The following is a 21,676-nucleotide window of genomic DNA, read 5'->3' on the forward strand; positions in this document are numbered from 1 at the left end:
TACTAGATGTAGACACAGGGTGACACAATTCCCCCGATGTAAATATGCTACGTTTACACATTGTAGTTCAACACGTATGCACAAAGGTTAAACGTCCGCCTCACAATGTAGCCACAGTATAGCATTTACGTATACACAAAATAAGGGATACACAGTGTGCCGTAGGATGGACAGTGCTTGTGTATTACGTTTAAACTATGTTTACACATTGCAGTGTGACTACCGCGTGTATACGTATGTATTTTGCTTCGTATATCTTGTGCTAGATAAAACTACTTCTTATGAACGAATTTAGGAAATAATACAAGTTTTGATGCCTAACTTTTCGTTCTTTTTAAGAAATATTTATTCAATGATACCAATTATATCTTTTTAGAACGAAAATTAGAAAGACAAAACTTTGTATGTTCCAAAAGTATCTCGATCGTAAGTTCAAGAGAAGTAGCCTTAAAATTGTTCCATTTTTGTTTTGTATTAAATGTACCATTTTTCTTCCATAAAATGTATTAAGTGGTTAAAAAATAAAATTATTATATTTCTTTATATCATGGAACGCAATAGCGCAAATAACAAAATAATAATAATTATTTACACTGCAGAAACCAGAAGTAAGAAAACACTGTAAAAGAACAGAATTTATATCAAAATGTATTAAAAATATAAGTACCTAGTATAACAACATACTAAAATGGTAAACACTGGTATATCGCCACGATTTGGTGGACCTCGTTTAGTCATTTTTTTCTCCTCTTTTCTCTCCAAGCAATTGGTTTGTTAGCATACTCATTCATCGAGCACTCTGTTGGACTTTGTTGTATTTTATTTCCAGATTGACAATCTCACCCTTAAATTTTATATAAAACTGATTATTGAATATTAAACATATCTGTATATTGATCCATCAATAACTTACCGAATATCAGTGTAAGAAGTTCTGGGAAGTGTTTAAATCTTTCTATCTCTGGTCCATTTAGATTTTTATTATTTCCAAATTAAAAAAAATATATTGCAGAGCTAACCTCTTTATCATTATACGAGAATATTTAGAGTTTTCATTCATTGGAGTCAAAATTTGGTAAATTGGGTATCGAGTAAGGGAAGAGTCGCTGCTATAATATTAAGGTTAGGTTAGGTAGGTTTTAAGGTAACAAGGTAATTAAAAACTTGTGCTTACCTTAAAATCTCTTTTAAACTACACACAAACAGAACATTTATATAGAGCTTCCGAATGATAAAACAATAATGGCTGCTAACACATACCACTCCTAGAAAGGAGAAGGAGAGAGGACACATAAGATACACTTGGTCGGTGTATCTACGCTGAGGCTATCCGCGCATGCGCACACCTTCATTTCATGCTAGAATGTAGACACAACAGTACACTATTACAAAGTGTCTATATAGATATTTATATTATGTGTATACGTCACATTTTTACAAGGTGTGTACTGTAGGCACAACTATGATACGAAGTATCACACATACATATCACTTATACATTGTATGTCTCATATACCGACGTCAGATTTCATTATTTTAATAATTATTTGTTACGTTACAAAAAACTCTTTAGAATCTTGAGTGCAGAAGGTATATAACTAGTAAACATTGTATCACACAATTCTATAAATATAAACCTGCGTGTATCTCATATGTGTATGTTAGAACTAGATGAACACTTAGGTTCACTTTAACATATGTTGTTTCTCATGTGTCTACCTTGTAGAAACGTAATTTCATTTGGACGTGCTATATGGGCCAGGGTTTAGAGCTCTGGAATTTGAAATTCGCAAATGGAGGACAGCACATGTATGGCCCAGAAGCACAATATGAAATGGTCGGAAGCTCAAATTGTTCCCTAGAACCCCCATTTGGGAATAAACGTAAATTTAAAGACCTTTTTATAAGCAATAATAATCATTTAATTGATTGATGCTATTATTGCTTGATTAAAATCATTAATTTTAATCTTTGGCAAACCAAGTTCGGAAATATATACAATATGCCATTATAAATTATCAATACCAACATTTTTTTGACTGACTTAACATAATTTGTATATTAGAAAAATAAACATTTTTACAGGACTTAAATTTATATTAAGTCCCTATTTATGCCAAAATGAATAAAGCTAAACCATTTTATACCCAAATAAAATTAAATTACTGATATAATAAGAAAACATTTAACAGTTGTAAAACAGGTATGTGTGTTGCAATTTTGAACAAATTAGCTATTTTTCTTAAGTTTAAATTGACTACCCTGTAATATCAAAACGGTCAAAATCAATTTTCGCCACTGTGGACCCGTGGACATAAAGTATTAAACTAACAACGATACTTGAGCCAAATTGCGTTTACGTGTCGTTTTAATGTCGTAGGCGGCATTCGGTAAACTAAAGCATGTACTGAGATCTGATCTTCCAATATGTTTAAATAGAAAAGTCTTTAACCAGTGTGTCTTGCCTGAGTTGCCTGTCCTTACGTACGGAGCTGAAACACTTACTTTGACAAAAAAGAACATACATAGAATACAGGTCGTCATGCAACGGAAAATGGAAAGGTCCATGTTGGGAGTTACACTTAGAGATAAAATACCCCCCAAAAAAACAACGCTTTATTGTATAAAAAGCCAAAACAGCTTCATCGACAAAGCATTCACAAAACAAAAAAGCACAAAAACAAATATACAAATAATAAAAAAAAATGTCATACAAATAATAAAAAAAAAATGTCATACAATACAAATCAATTCAAAACAAATTTACGTCATAAAATTACAAATAAAACATATATGGACATTGCAGAACACAGGCGTATCTAGAAAATTTTGCAAAAGGAAAACTGTAAATGGATAAAATCATGTTATATATCATAAAATCAAGAGTTATAAAATATTAAATATTAAATACTAGATCTTTAACCAGTGTGTGAGATGATCAAAATTTTAAAGTTCAAAATTGTTCACGATAAAACATCAACAAAAAAGTCGTTTACAGCATATAGGGCTCTCTCCAGTAACTATGATTTCAGAGCTTTGCGAAATGCGGGAAAGAATGAAAGTGACTTGATATTCGAAGGCAAATGATTGTACATTTTCTTGGCATTGTACAGTATTGAGCCCTTAACTAGTTCTGAGCTCGGGGTTGGCAGATAAATATCGTGCTCCGCATTCCTAAGTGGATAGTTGCGAGAAGACCTTTCCGGAATAGAGAATATGTGCTTGCGGATTAAGCAAACGGATTCAAAAATGAATAAGGAAGGAAGAGTCAGTATTTTGAAATTTTTAAAGAAATTCTGGCAGTGAGTTCTACTGTTTAGTCCCAATAAGTATCGAACTGCTCTCTTTTGAAGTTTGAAAATACGATCAAATTTTGTCGCGCAGCAAGTACCCCAGCATGGAAGGGCATAACAAAGATGCGACTCAAAAGGAGCATAATAGACCATTCTAGAGGTTGATGAGTTAAGTTCCTTAGAAACTGATCTTAGCGCAAAACAGGCAGCGCTTAGTTCCTTTGATAAAGGTTCGATGTGCAAGTCCCATTTTAACGAGTTGTCTACAACAAGTCCTAAGAATCTCACAGAGTCCACGACGTCAATAGTGGTGTTATTAAGTACAATAGGTTGTATAGTACTTTTATATGACAAAACTTTAGTTTTTGAAAGGTTGAGGCATAGGAGATTAGAATCGCACCAAGATTTAATGGTGCGTAAGTCACTGGAGTATATAGTATTATATAGTGCCGCAGTCATAGTATTACATAGTGCCGTAACATCTGGGCCCCTCCAAGTGAAACTCGTATCGTCCGCAAAGAGGCAGATTTTACCTCTAATGTCTAGATTTGCAATGTCGTTGATAAACACCAGAAACAAAATAGGGCCAAGTACTGAGCCCTGAGGGACACCACATTCTATAGGCTTACAAGAAGACATAGACGTATCAATCCTCACAACTGCTTTCTGTTGCCAAGATACGACTTAAGCCATTCGAGCGGCACTCCCCTGAATCCATAGTATTGCAATTTGTTAATTAAGATATTATGATTTACACAGTCGAAAGCCTGAGAGAAATCACAGATACCAATCATACCATCTTAAATGGAATTGGGCAGGATATGTGGCTAGGATAACAGATGGACGGTGGACAAAGAGACTTGTGGAATGGAGACCAAGACACGAGGCGGATAGAAGCAGAGAACGACCTCCTAGTCGATGGACAGATAATATTAAGAGAGTGGCTGGAAACTGGATTCAAGTGGCACAAAATAGAAAGAAATGGCTTGAGTTAAGGGAGGCTTTTGTTCAGCAGTGGACGGAATAAGCTAAATGATGATGATGATGATAATTTTATTTATTGGTACAGATAGCGTAAAAAGAGCAAATGGTAGAACATAAAAAGTTAAGTAACTTGACGCATATATCTCAATGTTACGCCTGCTGTGAAACTCAAATAATCCATCAACAAACTCTAATCTCAATACGAACCTTTTAACCCAACCCTCATAAAAAGTCCATATGTAATAATACTACTGTTCATAAATGAAAGAAAAACCGAAAAAAGAAACAAAAAGCGAAGCCATTATAGCCGAATCATATATCATAATGCCAAAAGATGGCAAAAGAAAAATACGCCCCTATTAAATCTGTCCCTCAGAGTGTTGTTTTTTATGTATTTACGACAGAATATTATTTTCTGACGGTGTTTTGAATGGGGATGTGGGATCAAATGGTATTACTTTGGGGAGTTTCTGATATAGAAAGTTATTATACATTTAGGGAAAACATACTGGAATAAATGAGCCGTTGAAAACCAGAGCGGTCTAAGTCAAAAAATGTAGTTTCGAGATATGTGGCTTCAAAGTTAACGGCTTACTGTAAAATACTCATAGATATTAACATTGTACCTTTGGAATTGTAACAAAATGTGTTACCTACTTAAATTTTCGCATAAAAGTGGATGGTATTTTTTGTTAGTTTATTTTGTATTAACTAATTTTTTGACTTGGACTTCTGGCTTTCAATTGATTGAGAGCATAATCTAAAATATGTCTTGATCTAAATAAAAAAAACTATATTTAAAAACAAAACTGTGAATATTATGTCTATATAATATATGTCTATCTACATAATATGTCTTACAAATATTAATCTATACTAATATATAAAATCCTTAAGTGACTGATTCACTGATTAATCACGATCCTGCTTAAACCACTCAACGTAAGAGGCTCAGTTTTGGCATACAGGTTGATTCTAGGATGTAGAGGTTCGATAAGAAAGGATTTTTCGAAATCCAGTTCCAAGGGTGTGAAACCACCCCTCAAATATTACAATATTTTTTATTTAAAAAACGGTCAAGTTTCCGAAAAAACGCTTAAACACGTATATTTTATTTTGTTTTTTTTTACATATTTTAAGATTTTTCAAAAATGTATACAGGGTGTTTCGAAAAATCTGGTCATTGATTAATCACGATCCTGCTTAAAGCGCTTGACGTAAAAAGCTGATTTTTGGAAAACGGATTGACTTTAGGGTGTAGAGGTTCGATAAAAAGGGATTTTTTGAAACTCGAATTCTAAGGGGGTGAAACCACCCCTCAAATATTAGAATATTTTTTATTTAAAAACCGGTGAGTTTTTAGGAAAAAAAACTCTTAAACACGTATATTTTATTTTGTTGTTTTACATATTTTAAGATTTTTTAAAAATTTATACAGGGTGTTTCATAAAATATGACCATTGAGTAATCACGATTCTGCTTAAACTGCTTGACGTTTAAAGCTGCTTTTTTGGCAAACGGATTGACTGTAGGGTGTAGAGGTTCGATAAGGAGGAGTTTCTCGATTGTTTTTTTCTCATGCTGACATAAATGTGAGAAAATTTTATCCAGTTTGTATGTTAATGCGAATTCTTGCTTTGGTTTATCATCACCATTAAAAATGATTAATTCGACGCGAACAAAGTCGCGGGTACACGCTAGTAAGATAATATAACGGTTTAACAAGTTAAGAAATATATTCTGATAGTATCAAAATTATCAAAAACACCCTAGTTAAGCTCTTCATATGGCAGATTATTTTTTAATAAAAGTTCTGCGTCATATTTGTCCTGGATTAAGAAGAGAAAAGATATATTTATTGCTATTACACCTTTAGGTTCTTAAAAATACTGGATGTACTGGCGGTATTTACTAAGATAATTGTTAGATATTTTACTTTTTTTGCATTACAGGCAACCAAAATGAAGGACAGGTAATTGAAATTTTTAATCTGCCTCTGCCTTATTTACCAGCTGGATTTATGCTCAATATTTAAATAGAAATTCTGTCTAAATTTTGTATGGGTCAGATATTTTAAAATGTAACCACTGTATTTCGAACAAAGACACTTTTCGGGGCAAAACTTTTCATTATCATTATTACGAAAAATTAATTTTTGACTAGTAACTGTCTTATCTAATCAACTTTTTGAAGCAAAATTAGTTCTATTAATCACACTACACCGTAAGAAATATACTAACGAAATGCCAGAGTGGTTAACATGTGGTTAAGTCTGATTTTTGTTCCACTCTGGCTTTCTGATGCATGGTACAAAGAATACAAGGTATGATATTGCGCAGGTTGGTCGCTACGTCACAGGTGATAACAGGCGCTATTGGTCACCACTCTCCGCGCGCCAGTTCAAATCGTCAAGATATTGTTATAAACCTGTTTTTTTGTTTATATACCGTCATTGAATTATCGCTAAGCAAGTTACTGTGGAGCAGTGCGTAAGGAGTCGGGCTAGGAAGCGAGAGACCTGAGTTCGAATCCCGGCCGGGACATAACTTTTTATTTATTTTTTAAATACTGTTGTATTCTATAGTTTATTTTTGTAGTATAAAAAAAGAACTATTTATTCTATTATTTTTTAATCTCCGGTATTAATATAAATTGATTGTTGGTACAACACCTCATTTAATATAAAATAATATTCTACTTTTTGAAATGTATCGGGCACTAATTGTACCTAAAAGTAATATATTTTTAGTGATATACCATATTGTAAACTATTTAATATTTCAGTCACTTAAAAAGTTAATTTGCATTGAATAATTGCCTACCATTAAGGAAATTTGAGCTATATAATCCTTGATGGTCATATTCTGGGTATGCAAATACTTCCTCTAAATTTTGGGTTTCGTTCAACCGATTTATTCTCAAAACCTGAAACATCTACATATAAAAAGAAGCACAGGTCACTAATTATAATAGACTTCACCCTTGGAATTACTTCTATCACAATTACAATACATTCATCTGCATTGGCATTTTCTACTTTTCGATGGGAAACTTCAACTTCCCAACATTTTTTAAATGATGTAACAATTCCTCTTGTGGTTACTTTTCCATAGATATCCTCATCTCTGTCCTCATGTGAATTCAGAGGCAATGAACATGAAAATTATTTACCATAAACATCGCAAACTAAAAACCTAATAAACAATTTTATACCGAATATAGAAATAAATTTAGTATTCTTACCTATTATTATCGTCCAAATCCATGTTAATAGATAATTATTTTTAAATATATTTTTGGAACTGCTGGTTTTAGTAATTATTAAATTAAACGAACTAAAAAGTCTTAAAAATAAACAATTCTTAACCATAACCCTAAAAAATGCAGATCTCCCAAATACGTTTTAATAAAAATTAATTTTTAATTAATTAAAACGTATTTGAGATCTCCTGTCAACTTTCTTTATTTTTTATTTATTCATTATTTTCCTAGTGACGTCACAGGTGGTATGCGCGAACTGAACGAAATTGGAGCCGCTATCGATCATACCTTGTATTCTTTGTACCATGTTTCTGATGTGACTCGTTGCGTCTTTACGATGACAATTTTGAGTGAGATATATAAAAGTTTTTATATAATGGAAAATAAATTTCTTGCAGTTTTGAGGTATATAATAAAATTATATAAGAGTTTCTTGCCTTGAACTGCTAATATAGAAATTAATTCCACGCTGTGTTCGACATAATGTGGATCAACCTGCTCTCACTACCGGTTTCGGGGCCCTACCCCAACATCAGGTGAGCTTGGGTCGTTTTCACAATATGTCGAGCACAGCGCAGAGTATATAAACACGACTTGTCGTAAAGTAGCGGTAAGATATTAAGTCCCGCATCGCGAGATAGCGGCCTGCGTGCAATGGTAGTACTTTCGTACCACCGAAGCACAACTATCGATAGTAAATAAAGGCTTTTTTCGGCTAGCCCAAATTATATAATGGAAAATGAATTTCTTGCAGTTTTTAGGTATATAATAAAATTATATAAGAGTTTCTTGCCTTGAACTGCTAATATAGAAATTAATTCCACGCTGTGTTCGACATAATGTGGATCAACCTGCTCTTACTACCGGTTTCGGGGCTACTAGCATTGCACGCAGGCCGCTATATTGCGATGCGGGACTTAATATCTTACCGCTACTTTACGACAAGTCGTGTTTATATACTCTGCGCTGTGTTCGACATATTGTGGAAACGACCCAAGCTCACCTGATGATGGGGTAGGGCCCCGAAACAGGTAGTGAGAGCAGGTTGATCCACATTATGTCGAACACAGCGTGGAATTAATTTCTATATTATCAGTTCAAGGCAAGAAGCTCTTATATAATAGCTATTTATGTAACTAGTACCTAAAATGATGTTTTTTAGGACGAATCATTACTGTTTGCGGACGAGGCGTTAGCCGAGTCCGAAATAGTAGATGAGTCCTAAAAAACATAATTTAGGTACGTGTTACATACACTATTTTTTGTCATACGCTTTTTACAGTTTTTTAGAACGCATATTTGCAAATTTTCCATATTTGAAATTATAATGTTTGAAAAAGTTGGCTTATAAATTCATATCTTAGTAACGAGTTTGTTTATTTCATCGCATTTTGACATGTCATTCGAAATTTGTCACAAAATCACACAAATTCATCAACAATTTTAAAATGTTCCAAAATCCCGAACATATTGCTAATAAGGCCAAAGAAATCGTGTTGGATTTACTTCCCTGTGAAGTCTCGTGCCATTTACCAGAAAGAATATGATGTTTTTAATGAATGGAAAGACAAAAATGGCGTATTCGTTGTAAATGAAGATGTATTGCTAAATTATTTCCACGAAAAGTAAGTACCTAGGTACTTACTTTAAACAAATAACTTAGCTTTTGATATTGTTAGTATTTAATAATTTAATTATAAATATATGTATAATTTTATGTGATTTTGTGACAAATTTCGAATGACAAAATAAAACAACCAAATAACGAATTTAGACATTTTAGTCCATAAAGGTTGCCATGACGACCTTTACGGCCTAGGCCGAAAAAGAAACATTTTACGGACTGAAATGAGTCCGTAAAATAGCTGTTTTTGGGAGCGTATGACAAAAAAGTTTTTATAGACTAACATTTTTAAAACCTCGTAAGTAGATAGAAAACAACAGAAATCGTAATATATTGAAATTCGAAAATCCAAAAAAATTGACTTAGTCCACTTCTTCTCGGGGGTGAATTTACAAAAAAGTACAATTCGTTTTTAGATCTTTCAAAGTAAATTATATCAAAAATTCAAATTTTTACCAAAAATTCGAATTTAAAAGCCTATTTTCTTGGACTATAACACCAAAAATCCCAACCTATGTTGTTTTAAATAATGACAACAGTTTGAATAGATTATTTACTTTGAATAAGAAGACTAATCAAGGAGCATAATGCTATCCATGTATTCATGCATGGTGGGCGGAAAAAGGACTCTAGGGAGGGGATCCTTGACAGTTCTGTTTGGCGATTCATTTGACACATTTGAATTTGATTCGAAATTTTGTGGATTTGTCAGTCTTTACGGAGCTTATTTTATGTTATTAATTATTTATTCTACTACTGATAGTTGTATAAAGGTAGTAAATCTAGATGGAAATTGTGGCAGAACTTAAATTAACAGTGACACTATCGCGATTTATCGAAAAAGACTCTAAAAGAGTTGGTTGTGTAGCGTGCGGTAGATCTCGGCAAAAATCGAGTAAAATAATGGAACAACTTTTCGCTAGTAAGTGAATCATTTATGAAATTCACTTAAATTAACTAATTATATATTTTTTCTTGCATTTTTGCTTTTATTTACTACTTGTCAAATATTAGATGTCAAAGAATTTAGATACGTCAATTTGACTTACCTGCTTCAGTAGCGTATCGGATATTTGTGTTAATAAATAATTATTAAAACTTATCTATTTTTATTATAATAATATGTTTTTATAACAACAACCAACATTTATTCACAACGTAAAATAAAAAAAATATTGAGTCTACCCCACGTCTACCCTACATCATAGTTTTACATTTTTTAAATAAAATTAGAACGGCACTGATAAACCGGAATTTAAGTCGGCAATATTTGAGTCCCATGGCGGTGGACCTAAGATTTTTGATGCTCCTTCCTTAGTCTTCTTATTCAAAGATTATTTAAGAAAATATATTTAATCATTTTTGTTTGATAGTCTAAGGATATTTTATTAGAACTTTGCTAAAGTCAATAATATATTATTTAGAGCAACAAAAAAATAATGGAAATATTTGACCGATCTCCCTGGAACAAACGAGGATATTTTCATAACCCATACATTTTACTGTCAGAAAAAGGAAAGAAGAAATATTATCCCCATTATATCTCTTCATTGAAATATTTTCCCCTATATATACATACGAAGTTATTTTTGTTCGCGCTTAGAATGGATGACTGAAAATCGATCATATGAAATCGATATTTTATTGGATATTAAGTAATTCTTAATATTATTTTTAGTTTTTCAATGAGGTATATTTAATATGAAGTAATTTAAGTAATTATAAGTAAATAACAATTTTTTATTGTTTATGAATAGTTTAATATGTGATAATTTTAAAGTGGTACTTAAAGAATCTAGAAATCTGAAATTAATATAAAGCAAGGGAATATTAATTTAAGTGATAAAAAGGACATAAATAGCTATATTACCAATATATCTAAAAATTATGCCTGAGAGTTAATATTATCGCTAGTTAAAGTTTTTTTAATTACAAGAGTGACAGACTCAGCGATGATCAAAATTCTAAAGTACTTCTGTAGTGATGAACAAATATGCCAAAGACTTAGACTCATTTGGTCTTGGTTTTTCCGAACCCAGTGTTGGTCCAACCCTGGTGCAAGACTCTTGCAAGTCTTTAATTTTTAGGATAGATTTTGTACTAGAAGCAAATTCTACATTCTACGCTCTACGCTCTACATTCTACGCTGTACGTTCTACGTTCTACGTTTTACGTTCTACGTTCTACGTTCTACGTTCTACGTTTTACGTTCTACGTTCTACGTTCTACGTTCTACGTTCTACGTTCTACGTTCTACGTTCTACGTTCTACGTTCTACGTTCTACGTTCTACGTTCTACGTTCTACGTTCTACGTTCTACGTTCTACGTTCTACGTTCTACGTTCTACGTTCTACGTTCTACTTCTACGTTCTACGTTCTACGTTCTACGTTCTACGTTCTGCGTTCTACGTTCTACGTTCTACGTTCTACATTCTACATTAGTTACTCATTGTCAAATAATACCCCAAAATTTCGTCTATACAGGATGGTTCGAACTGTATTCCAGAAACTTGGGCATCATATTCTGCAGATAAAAATAGTTAAAAAAAGTTCGTATTAATATATGTCCTAAAATGCTTAGTTTCGGAGATACAGGGTGTAGAAATGATTTAATTTTATTTCCATTTTTTCCAAATAATTTATGAAGTAACGTCAATATTTGGATGAAAATTGGTGTCTGGCAGTTTTTTGACATGAGAAATTTGATTTTGATGTCAATATGACTCCCATTTGTAGGAGTCGTCACCTTCATGTGTTTAACTGTTTTGAATAGTAATAACTTTTCGTCCGTACCTGTATAAAAATAGTGAGTGAAAAAATATAAATTTCCGTGAATTTTTACGTAAAAAAATGTCTGGAAAAACTCGCTACGGGCAACCGTTCTCAAGATATTTAGAATAGAAATAGTCAATACGTGTCACTATATTGACAAAAAATAAACAGATTGAGTAGATATTTCACTGAAATAATAAATTTGGGAAATTTTTGTTTTTTAAATTAATGATAAATGAAATAAAACAGTTTCTGTTGAACTTTTGACTCAAAAACATTTCAAATTTATGATTTCAGTCTAATAACTATTTAGTCAAAATTTATGTTTAATTTATATCAATGATGACAGGTATTGATAATTTCGATTCCAAATATCTCGAGAACCATTACTCGTAGCGATTTTTACCAAGAGACCTTTTTTACGTAGAAAATCCTGTAAATGTATATTTTTTACTCAGTAGTTTTATACAGGTACGGACGAAAAGTTATTACTGTTCAGATCAGTTAAAAAAATATGTAGGTGGCGCCTTCTACAAGTAGGAGTCATATTGACGTCAAAATCTAATTTCTCATGTCAAAAAACTCCTAGACACCTATTTTCATCGAAATATTGATGCTACTTTATAAATTATTTGGAAAAAATCGAAATAAAATTGAAATTTCTACACCCTGTATCTCCGAAACTAAGCATTTTAGGACATTATATTTATACAAACTTTTTTACTTATTTTTATCTGCAGAATACGCTGCCGAAGTTTCCGTAATGCAGTTGGGACCACCCTGTTATAGATTAGAATTATTATTTCAAACTACAATTTCATTTTTATAATTATTCTCTTTATCATTAAAATGGATAAGCTAGTTTCTATTTATACCCAATTTTATTTTCGGCAAATATGTAGAAAACTGATTAAAATTTTAATATGTATTGATAATTTTAAAACATGCGAAAATTATTATTTTATATTATGCATATTATATCTATCACCATAAATCTAATTAATATGTTTAATTACAAATTCGCTCTCATAATTAGCTCAATAATACAGTTTATTATTTAATTATATGACCATTTTGATTTTGTAGGTACCTACCAACCTATAGGAGCGACATTGAATAATTAATTTCAAAATAATAGGAGCGTATAGCAATAAATAAACAAAATTCTGTTTAATATTTATGTTTAATAAATATGAGCTTTTGTTCATTTATCAATTTAATATTATAGCTTTATTTTTTAAATTTGCTTTCACACTCATTAAAATAACAAATATATTAGATATATTAAGTATATTGTTAATAAAGTTAATATTTAATGATTATACATACAGGGTGGCCCATCGAAAACGTTCCGCAAGGCATAACGGCCAGGGTATTTTTGTTTTCAAAAAATCCAAAAACACATCAATTTTGTTTGTGAAGGGGACAACTTTTGCCCCAAAAATGATTGCAAAATCTTCAACCCTCTAAGCGGGGGTGTCATCCCCCAACTTTCTTCAAATGGGAAGGGGGGTCAAATGGCACCGCAATGAAAAGAGCTTTCTATTCTCTATATTTCCCCGCCACGTTTTTGAAAATCGGTCGAGTCATTGAGGAAATATGAAGGATTGAAATTTGAAAAGTTTATTTAAACATTTATCGTAGTAAATGATAAGGACAAATTCCTTCGACCAATTTCAGGTTTTTTCTTATTATTTCTAGATGTTTACGCATTTTTTTCACTTGCCACAAGGTTGAACGATCAGGTGCGGTAGTTGCTAGATAGCTGTTCTGTGACTTGTGCGTTGAAGTTCTTCTCAATATCGTTAAACTGACCCACAATAGAATTTCCAAAAATACCAGTCCACACGTTCAATTTCTGAGGCTTTTGTGTGTGCACCTCGTGAAAAACCCTGGGGTTGTCCTCAGCCCAGTACTGACAGTTGTGCGGTGTAACGACACCGTTCAAAAGGAAAGTACACTTATCCGAAAAAACACACATTAAATAGGAAATTATTATCATTCGCCACTCGTTCACTCATAGTTTCACAAAATTGCAAGCGACGATCAAAATCGTCTTCGTTGAGTTCTTGTACCAACTGAATTTTGTACGGGTGGAACTTGTGCTTTTTAATATCCTTTGGAGACTTGTACGATTCAGGCCGGTCTCATTGGCTAATTTTCTTGTACTCAGCGTACTATCTATGACAACTTGACCCAATACGAATACCTCCATAGCTTCATTAACTACAGGATTTTCCCTCTGCCTCTTTTTATTCATAACGGAACCAGTTTCGCGAAATTTTTCTACTAACTCGTGGACGATTTTGCCATAAAGGTGTTTGTCAGGATGGCGTTCATTGAATATCTGCGCAAACCGATTGCTACATTCATTATTTTTAAAATAAAGTTCGATTATTTCCACTTTTTCTGCAAGTGAGTACACCATAATTGTTAAAAAGTTTAACGATATTGAGAAGAACTTCAACGCATAAGTGACAGAACAGCTATCTAGCAACTACCGCACCTGATTGTTCAACCTTGTGGTAAGTGAAAAAATGCGTAAACATCTAGAAATAATAAGAAAAAACACCAAATTAGTCGAAGAATTTATCCTTATCATTTACTCTGGTAAATGTTCAAATAATAATAATAATAATACTTATTTGCAAAATGTTACTGATCACATTAGCCTTAGTTAATTATTTATTACTTTATTATAAAAAAAAGCATAATTATTTTTATTATTTCTTAAAAATTTTTGGAAAATTCGCCACTGGAAAAAAAATTATTTAAAATATCTAATTAGAATTATTCAAGAACACTTTATTTTTTTTACACGAAAAATCATATACTGGGTGTGTCTCAAAAGTGGCTTATCCCTATAACTTTTTTATTTTTTCAGATAAAAAAACGAGATTTGGTGTGTTAATATATGACCTAAATTAGGATTGATTAACGTTTTCAATTTTTTTCGGTCCCTTCCGGTTTCACCAAAAATGACTACAACTTTTGATTTTTAAACGGAAACCTCGGCATTTTTCTACTTTATTATATATAAATAAAATAAAACGATAAAAAATTACACTCTCAATAGAATGACATATCATATGTCAACTTTTGGCATTCTAGCTTAAAAAAATCTTTTAAAATTTCAATATTGAGTGTCATAGCTCTTTTTAAAACAAAACTTTAATCAAGGAGTCCTGGGAAAAATAGATTTGATCGTCTAATGTTTTCTATGTCTTGTCTTGGCCGGTTAAAAGATGCCCAAATGGTATTTTTAACCATATCTTATTTTTTTTTTTCAAATTGAAAGAGGGTGGCTCATTAGTATATTTGGAAAAAGTATTTTTTTACGAATAATTTCATGCCACACACTTGGTATTTCGAGTCAAATTGTCGTTATAAACCGCGTGTTACACTTTCAAATAAATCATATGTGAAACTGTTAAAAGCTGACATATGATATGTCTTTCTACTCAGAGTATCATTTTCTATCGAATAACGTAAAAAAATACCGAGGATACCATTTAAACATCAAAAGTTGTTGACATTTAATAGTTTCAGCTTGGAATTTTATAGTGTACGTAATTCGTGTTGGAAAACCATATTACGCACTCATGGAACACTGCACTCGTGCGTAATATTATTTTTTCCAAGTAGCTTTATTTTTTGTGTTTGTTTTTAAAATTTATTTTATTTTTGCTATATCTTTTTTTATCTTGCCATGTATAAATATTTATATGTAATACACCAATAAACTGATAGTATATTTTTTCTTTTGTAGATTTACTATTAGGTATTTTTGAAATACCCCACGTTCCCCTGCACCTTGTCGCACATTGCGATCGGTAAAAATGCGGCTTCTATTTACCCCGGCTTCCACTCCTGGTTTCATCGAAATCCGGCGTATCGGACGAGGCGGCTTCTGGCTTTTGATAGGCGATTTTCAAAGTGCCGATGCTAAGTGACCGAACTTATATTTTATTCTGTAAACTTTGCTGGTACAGAATACACTCTAAGGCATGACTTTGTTGCGCGTATTATACATCAAGAAATAGCAATATAAAACATACATGGTGTTCCATTTAAATTAAAGAAGTTATTGCCGTTTATAGCTAGTTATTATTTAAAATAAATTCTTAGACGGTTAAATAAAGACGGTTATACTAACTAGCTATAAAAATTATACTACATAATATGTAGTATAATTTTTATTATTGCAACACAAAATTTAGTAAAATTTGGTTTCAAAAACTTAAATACGCCTGGAGAAATAAAGCATCAAAGTGATTACTGTATTTTGACAAAAACCTAAATATTTCAAAAACGGTAAGATTAAAATGCGGTATACCTTAATCAAATTTACTTTTATTTTAATCGTAGAAACTAAAAATGTAATAATATGCAGGGTGTTCCATTTAAAATAATACAACTTTAATATTTTTTATTTATTTGGGCCATTCTGTATCTTGTAAAAATGTTTTTAAATTGTAGCTCTAATAGTCCTTCAACGAACCCAAAACTTACAATTTGCAAAAATCTAAGAGTTTAGCTACAGTACTCCGCGTCGTATGTGGTGAACAACCCTGTATATTTTTTTCTTATTAATATCTCTTAAACTATCAAAATATATTTAATAATATCTTATAATTATGTAAAGTGATCAGAAAGGAAGTCAAAAATGTCATAATGTACGGGGTGTTCCATTTAAAAAATATCTCGATCCACTCACACTTTTTTGGGACACCCTGTAAATATAAAATATTTTCCTAAAATACATCCTAATACATACTTTAGGTATGCACAAAATTCCGTTCAATTCAAAAAAGTTTTTTTATTCTAGGAGTTACAGATAGATGATAGAAATTTTAATCATAACTTCAGTCAGTTCATCATTTACTACTTTCTTTTGTAATCTACGGACATAAATTGTTAATTAATAAACTTAACGTAGTACTGATACAACTTATTAAGTTTATTAATATTTTTTCATGTAACTACTTTGTTTATATCTTAAACAACGAAGCTGAAATGAAAGTTGTAAAATATTAAAGAGTAAATTTAAATTTTACTTCCAAAGGAGTTCCAGGAAGGGCCTGTTAATATTCTTCCCTTCAAAAGAAAATTATAAATAATTGGTATTTTTATGAGAGCCAAGAAGCCCTGCGAAGATTGGAAGGAGCAAATAAGTAACTGGGGCAGAAAATACTCGTTAATATTCCTAGCTTTATTACTTGTATTAAAATTTTTATAAACGGTACTAATTTTTACGTTAGTTTAAATTTTCTCGTACCAATTTAACATTTGCGTAGAAGAAAAATGTCTTTTAGAGTGTAACGTTTTTAGTTCGTTACATGTCTTTTTTATATATAATATATGATGTCTGGGCCTATCATCACCGGATTCCCTCTCGTTCAGGCCGGATAGATTATTTGACGCGTAATTTTTACGTTCCCTGGTCGCCAACCCTGTGATCGTTCGACACAACCCTGTTACTATTTTGTGAAGGCGCGCGCTGTCAACATCGCTTCTGTCAACTCTCCGTGCTTAACCTCACTTTGTTTTGACGCTCTGTTTTATCCCAGCCTTTAGAAATGGTGATTATTTAAATCATGCTGTATAATCTGAATCAGCTGCTATTTCGAGGCTACAGGTAAAGATAGTTATTACCTTTTATCGATTCGATATTATTATTGAATATTTTTAGGGTAGAGTTACGGATGTCCCAACCACCACCGTACATAAACTGAGTGTATTTACGGTGTCCCAACTTGTATTTGTATTTTGCTGTTGGCGTTCCCTTCCCTTTTTTTGTCCTCCAGAATGTCACATGGAAGAAAGGACATGTTGTTTATTATTTATTGAGCCCTCGGAAGTATTTCGAGGTAGGTTTATTTTGTTTATTAGACCTTGTTTGGTTTTAAACAAGAGTTTCATATTTTTAGGGTCCAAGATACGGACTGTGTCCAAGGTACGGACTATTTCCAAGGTACGGACTATTTCCAAGGTACGGACTATTTCCAAGGTACGGACTGTGTCCAAGGTACGGACTGTGTCCAAGGTACGGGTAGTGTCTTATGTATGGACATTATCTTATGTATGGATGTCCTGTGGACGAGTGTCCCCAGTAAGAATGATTTTTTCTTACATATAAGTGCCACAGCGTGGATGTAGCTTGAGTCCCATGCTGCTTCGTTCCCAGCTGTAAGCTAGTTAGTTACGGCTGTACCAATTTATGGTGTCTCATTCTGCCCCTTTGGTTTGTGTTGGATGGCTGAGTACAGAGATGAGAGACCACCTCACGCTGCTACTGTTTGAAGCAAGATTACATAAAGAACAGCTAAGTGTAGATTTACGTTCTAGTTTTTATGTTTTAGATTTTCTATATTTTCAGTCTTAAACAGTAACGTACATTTTAAATAATATCGTAATGGACTATATTTAGTGGTTAGATTATTAAGAACATTTATGTCGATTCAGTAGTTACAATGTGATTTAGATTTTAGGTTTCATTATATTACGCCTTGTAATAGTATTACTTTCTATAGATATTATTATTGCGCTATATTAACAGATGAATAACGAGACATAGATTCTAGAATCTACAGGTTGTAACATCTTCGATTTAGCATCATATGGAATATATCAAATTAATTAAAGTAATGCTACATTTCATATTTTCTCTTAAACTTTACATGTCCTGTATTTTATCGTAGTTGTTTTCATTGATATTTAGTACGACTCTTACCACCACTTTCTTTGACATATAACCACTATATATTTACTAGAACTCTACAATGTCATGTATCAGCAAAGAACGTCATGAATAAATATAGTCATTAGTTTTAAGTATTATACAACTGTGTTTTCTTTCTCTGTACATGCCTGGCGCCCAATATCTATATATCTTTTGTTAATTATTACTGATTAATTTTCTCTCTAGTGAAATACCTTATCCACGACTGCTCTCCGATGAAAAGCTGCCGTTCGCAGTGGTAGTGGTTTAAAAAACGCTACAAGAGTTTAATTTAATATTTTTAATAAAACTAGAGAAGATCTTAGATACTCTTACATCATTTTAGAGTAGGACATTTAGCTTAAATTAATTATTTAGATCAACTCTCAGACACTTCCTTATTTCTTAGTCAAACTACGATACCAACCTTCCATACCATCCAAACCTGCCATACAGGGTGTCATAAAAAATTCCACACACACACACACACACACATATCTTTTCAGGACTGATAGGTCTCGGTGAAACAAACATATTCTCTGTTTACCGTTTTTCAAATAAGTCCAAAATAGCTGAGTTATTTTACTTTGAAAATTAAAAAAATACATATTTTTTTCACAAAAGTGTTGATTTTTGCGATGTGATTGAAAATATAAAAAAGTCATTTTAACGCCTAGGCATAAAAGTAAAGCACTTTTGAGGGGAAGATTGAAGGAAAACGTGGCATCGGAAGAAAGAAGTATTCTTGGCTTAAGAACATCAGAGACTGGACTGGTCTCGATGCCCATTCACTCTTTAGAGTCGCCCAAGATCGAGACGAATTTGCCAGAATTGTCGCCAACATTCATTAAATGAATACGGCACACTAAGAAGAAGATTTTAACTTCCACAGGATGACTCAAAAAAGTGTGGGTGGATCTGGATGATTTTTTTTAAATAGAACACCCTGTATATTATTGCATTTTTGGCTTCCTTTCAGCTCACTTTACATAATCCTAAGATATGAGTAAATCTATTTCGATAATTTCAGAGATATTAAGAAATAAATCAAAAATATATATTTTCAACTCTTCTTAAAAAAAAAAATATTAAAAATACAAGAACTGGTCTGAAATCAAAACTATATTAGATATTTACTTTAGATGGTTTGTTCTAACTTTGCTATAAATCTGGTAATCGTAAATGATACAGGGTGTTTACAATATTTTACTCCAAACTTTCAAAAATATAAAATAATTTTTCTTCGTTTTTTTAAATGGAACACCCTGTATATTATTTTTTTTATTAGAAGGAGAATTAAAAAATGAACATTTTTTGTATTTAAAGTATTTCAAAATTTTTAATAGTTTTCCGGATACACGCAGTATTATTTCATATGGCGCTTGCAATGGTAAAATACGAGTGAAAAATCATTGGTTGGCTTTAATGAAAATTTACTGTGGAAAATGCCATATGAAATACAAAAGCGGGAATATCTGCGAAACCATTAAACATTTTGAAATACTCTAAATACAAGAAATGTTTATTTTTTACTTCTCCATCTATTGAAAAAAACGAAGAAAAATTATTTTATATTTTAGAAAGTTTGGCGTAGAATTTTGAACATCCTGTATAATTTACGATTTCAATATTTATAGCAAAGTAAGTAGAGACCATCTAAAGTAAATATCTAATATCGTTTTGATTTCAGAACAGTTATTGTATTATTAATACTTTTTTTTAGAAAGACTGAAAATATAGTCTCGGCTGTAACGTCAAACGTACAGCCTCGCAACAAAACGTGTCATTTTTACTCCTAATACAACTACCAAATATCTACTATATTTTCAATAAATTTTGAGAATTACTGTATTTTTTCTGTATTACCGTTCTACTAAATTTAATCTACTAACTAAAAATTAAAATAAAAAAATCCAAAAAAAAATCCGAAAAATACGAAATTTTCCAATCTTTTTGGGAAAAAAAGTTCATAGACATGCTCCAGGAATCGAAATAGGGGTTATCCCTAAAACTATGTGCACTTATTTAAAGCTCACCCTGTATAAAGCTTGCCCTACCAAGCTATCTACTATATTTTCCATAAATTTTGAGAATTACTGTATTTTTTCTGTATTACCGTTCTACTAAATTTAATCTACTAACTAAAAGTTAAAATAAAAAAATCCAAAGAAAAATCCGAAAAATACAAAATTTTCCAATCTTTTTGGGAAAAAAATTCATAGACATGCTCCTGGAATCGAAATACCTATATGAACCCTAAAACTATATTCACTTATTTAAAGCTCACCCTGTATAAAGCTTGCTCTGCCAAGCAATGTTTAATAATTTATATAAATTTTTATATTTGTATATTTTAAATTCTTTTTGTGTCATCATATTTCTTTTACAAGTATTAGGCCTCTAGCATCACGTCGGTTACGGTTATCGCCGCTGTCACCATTTCACTGCCTGAGAGAAATTTATTAAGATAATTAATGCTGCATTCACCATTTTGTCGAGAAAAATATTTGTACACTTCAAGAATTTAGCTATATACTATCTTTTTCTACTTAAGAATGCGAAAAATACGTTAGGAATAATACTTATTATTAACTTAAAATATAATATATTGTGTTATTAGGAGTAAAAATGGCACTTTTTGTGGCGATGCTGTACGTTTGAATACAACATGCTATTTTTTTTTAAACGCCACAAATAATTTTTTGAACAATTTCAGCCATCCCAAATAATATCAAAAAATTTAAAAATAATACCATGTATGAAATTATATACCGAGAAACTATGGTAACGCTCGATGAATTTGACACTTTATATCACTTTATATTACTCCAGCCTAAACAACCATCATTCTACAGCAACAATTTTCTGTGATTTTTCTAAGGCGTTCGATTGTGTAAATCATGAGATCCTAATTAATAAACTGCAGCACTATGGGTTCAGGGGATCATCTCTCGAATGGTTTAAGTCGTATCTGAGCAACAGAAGTCAACTTGTGAGGGTGGATATTGTAAGTAAGGCGA

At 31.8% G+C, this 21,676-nt stretch overlaps 1 protein-coding gene across 1 annotated transcript in view; it reads left to right on the forward strand.

The window, feature by feature from the left end:
- LOC115879817 (high affinity cAMP-specific and IBMX-insensitive 3',5'-cyclic phosphodiesterase 8) overlaps positions 1-21,676 on the forward strand; it is a 511,035-nt gene that overhangs the window by 32,491 nt on the left and 456,868 nt on the right. The window lies entirely within an intron of this gene.

Source organism: Sitophilus oryzae, unplaced genomic scaffold (assembly GCF_002938485.1).
Source record: "Sitophilus oryzae breed Bouriz unplaced genomic scaffold, Soryzae_2.0 scaffold_1588_pilon_pilon, whole genome shotgun sequence".
NCBI lineage: Eukaryota > Metazoa > Arthropoda > Insecta > Coleoptera > Curculionidae > Sitophilus > Sitophilus oryzae.